Here is a 4,183-nt window from a genome sequence, read left to right as displayed (position 1 = left end):
GACAAGACATTTAATCTTTGGGGACTTCAGTTATCTCCTGTCAAATGGGGAGGAAGGAGATCTTCTAAGTCCCTTTCCTGTTGTAAAGTCTAATCTCAAGGGCCTACAAAAGGAGCAGAAGAATTAGAGTCAAGTGAGCTCCAGCAGTACATAGTCTTGTTGTGTTCTTTGGCTGTGTTCTGGGGCGCAAGCTCTGCAACACATTAAGAAAGGCTCAACTTAGCATATGAAGGAAAATGGCATGTGTGCATTCTCAGGACCCTGTAGGTAGGTATTCATGAGAGCACCTCCAAGGTGCTTAGATGGTGACAAGAAGGTCACGGCCTCATTTTCTGAAAAGAGGTCATCCATTTGCTTTTGGTCTTGGGAATTTATATATAAGAAAGACTAATGTGTACAATTAGGGATGATGGGTAAATGTATGAATCAAAAGCCTGTTTTATCTCTTTGACGAGAGATAATTAACTTAATTCTGTCTCTGTGATTAGTAATATCTCTGAGCCCTAGGAAAGTATAAATTAATCTCACAATAGCTTCTCATTCTGAAGTACAAGATGTAGGAATTCAAATACACTTTTATGAACTCAAGGACACAAATGATAGTCTTCAAACAAACAATTCAAACCCAAACACACTATTAGTAACTGCCTTTGCTCCTCTTTAATGTTCTTGTAATACCTCTCTCTCTCTCTCTCTCTCTCTCTCTCTCTCTCTCTCTCTCTCTCTCTCTCTCTCTCTCTCTTTATATATATATATATCTTTTCACCCACCCCCCACATATATATATAGAGAGAGAAGATGGGGTGAAAAGCTATTTTTCAAAGGAAATGTATCATTCTCAGAGTTAAAAAAAAATTCTACAAAATCATTAAAAGGGAAGGGTAGTTAAAGAAACAGAAACCTCGACTTCATTAGAAGAAAGAATGCACAAACTGGTGACTTTGAAATAAGAGTTACTATTACATAGACAGTGACTTGCATTTATAGCAGATCCCAGCAAGGACAGGCAGTTTTGGTTCTTTTTAAAGCAAACTGAAAAGTTAGGTACCTTAAATCTCATAGTGAGTAGGGAGCTTAAGTCATTAGGGTTTGACAACTCCTAAAACTAATTCATAGTTTTCAATATGAAGCTACCTTGCACAGCAGATATCTCAACAAACTAGTACCTTCCACTTGAAATTGCCTACTGTATTTATATCCTGTATGAATGAGCATAGCTCTTACATATTGCTTCTACTCTTATAACGTAAGCTCCTTGAAGGCAGGAATTGTGCTTTTGCTTTTCTTTGTATCCTAAGGACTTAGCAAAATGCCTGGCATTTAGTATTTAATAGAAGCTGACTGACTGACTAATTAATTAAAGTGAGGAGGAACTTTATTTTAGTCTTGCCACTGACACATGTTGGCTGTTTGACCTTGGGGGAGTCATTAAACCTTCCATGGTCTATAAACCTGGTAAGACTTTAATTGCAGAGAAAAGGTTAAATTACATAGTAAAGCAAGCGCTCTCTGTCAATAAAAAGCTAGTTTTAGTCCCGCTTCTTTAAAATACAAATAAGCCAGTTTTCTGAAAATCAATAAGAAAGGATTTGTTATATACCTTTGAGATAATTTAAAACAAAAGTAGGTTGGTCAACAGTAAGTGTAAACCCAAATACCTGTCAAATATATCTAAACAGTAGGCAGGACAAAAGCTTTGGTTCAAACATTGTTTTACTATTATATGTAGGACCTTGGACAAATTATGGAAAGTCTCTGGGGAACCACCCAGTTCTCTTAAAATCAGAGGTTAGATTATATAGCTTCTAAAGCCTACATCTCTTATTCTGTTATTCTATGATTTTGAACAAATCAATCAGTTCTTCTGGTCCTTACATTCTCAATATATGTATAAAGAGATATACTAGATGTTTCTAATTTTTTTGAGCTTCAATGTTTGAATCTCAAAGACATATTCAGACATATATCCTAAGGAGACTATTGTATAAAAGAAAGAATTCATAATAGTTGTAGAAGCACTTTTTTATAGAAACAGAGAACTAGAAACAAAATAGATGCCGATCAATTGGAGAATAGCTTAAAAATTTTGAATTTTATGCATGAAATGGAATAGTACTATGCTATAAGTAACAGTGAATATGATGAATACAGGTAAGCATGGGAGGATTCATATGAACTGATACAACATAAGTAGAACTAGGGAAACAATGTATTCAAGTTCAATCACAGTGTAAAAGAAAGGAGCAGACAGCAAACAAATAATATATAATTTAATAAATAGATAAGTTAATAAACAAGTTAATAGAGAATTAAATAAATTGTAATTGTAATGATCAAGTTTGGACCAAACCAAAAAATAAAATAAAATAAAATAAGGATCCACCTCCCTCCCTTTTTTGCAGATGTAAAAGACAATAGATATGGAGCACAGCATGTTATGCCAGAAAGACTTGTTCAATATCTTAGTTAATTTCAGTGAGCTTTATTTTGTTCTACTGATGTTCTTTTTCTTTATTATAAGGAATGGTTCTTTGGAGTGAGGTGTGAGGAAGAATATATTGACAAATGAAGGTGAAGTGATGTAAAAATAAAAAAAAAACATCAATAGGAATTTAAAAAACCAAATAAAAGGATTAGATAAACTGTGAGGTCTATTAGAGCTCCAAATGTAATATTTAAAAAGAAATCTAAAGGATTTTTATTCATGTGTCTAACAGAAAAGCTGATCTGATTTCACAATTTCTTTTTTATAGAGAATAACCCAATGATCCATTAACAAGAAAAACTCTTTCTGACCTTCAGCCTCAAAGTGCCCTTGATGAAAAGAGAAGTTATTATTTTCTGCTATATAATAGTATCAGCTCTCAAATTTTGTAAGACTGACTCCAATAATGCTATGGTGCCTTACAAGGAAAATTCAAGAATATCTAGGTAAAGGGTTCCTATAATATGATACACATAGGCATACTTTATTTAAAGGAAAAACAGAGTTTGCTATTGCTGAATTTTAATTTCAGTTCTTTGATGGATTCATATGTGATATTACTTATGTAAGTACTCCATTTGCATTTAGAAATCAAAACTCTTGTCTTCTCATCTTCAACCCCATTTCTCCATTTCTTCCATAAATATTTCCTAGGGAATCTATCCAATTCTATGAAATTCTACTCTAAGTCTTTTGATATATTATTGATATCAATGGAATATCAAGACTATCAATATGAAACATTTTCATGATAGCCCCTCCTGCAGTTTTGTCCTGGATGTCTTCACCATTTTTCAGGCATTAATAATTGTGGGTAGTATCTCATAGTCTTTTAAACAACAATTATGATTCTATTGGACGGCAAGTAATTTTGATTCTTCTAAGATTGTAGTATTCTATAATGCATCACTACATAGTATTACTGAGAAATTAAATAGTTAAAATGGGTTTGTAAATCAGGAAGAATGTTGTGATAGATTTAAATGAATAACTCCAGGTTCTTATTTTCCATGGAGTTTATTAATAATCACTTGAAATAGAGAAAGCAGATATATAGAGATTTAAGTCTAACCTAACCTAACCCTGACCATGTTGTTCTCCACAGGGCTGTCTCTCTCAGCCATGATGTTCTACTGTCTGCTCCTAGGGAATAGAGAGACTAGGCATGTCTTGCATCATACCTTCTTTATCCTTTCTCTTGACTTAGACCTGTAACCTTTAGTTCCAGGTCATGTTCCTAGGGCTCTTCACCTGTGACATCTGTTTTGAGAATTCATGTGACATCCAGCCACTCAGCAAGGTGGGACAAGCTGGAGGGAGGGGAAAGGATTTTATCTACAAAGTAGGAATTGTTGGTAGCCCAGTACTATTTCCACACATACCTTATGAAACATAAATTAGGAAGAAGATGATTCACACTCTTACATATCCATCTCTTTCCTGAGCTGGATGTCCTGCCTCAAGATATTCCTTCTGGGAATTTCTACCTGGATGTTCCACAGGAATCTAAAACTACAAAACAAACTCATTAGCTTTTTCTTTTAACTATTCCATCCTCCTAGCTTCCCTATTTCTGTTAAGGCCACCATCATCTTTCTAGTTACTTGAGTTTCCAACTTTGAGGTTGTATTTGAATCTTCAATACTTTTGTATCCCCTCTCTCACTCCACAGCTGATAATTTCCCAATTTTTGTAGAG

This window comes from Monodelphis domestica, chromosome 8, assembly GCF_027887165.1.
Source record: "Monodelphis domestica isolate mMonDom1 chromosome 8, mMonDom1.pri, whole genome shotgun sequence".
Taxonomy (NCBI): Eukaryota; Metazoa; Chordata; class Mammalia; order Didelphimorphia; family Didelphidae; genus Monodelphis; species Monodelphis domestica.
The sequence above is the reverse complement of the archived record's forward strand: the minus strand, read 5'-3'. Positions refer to the sequence as shown.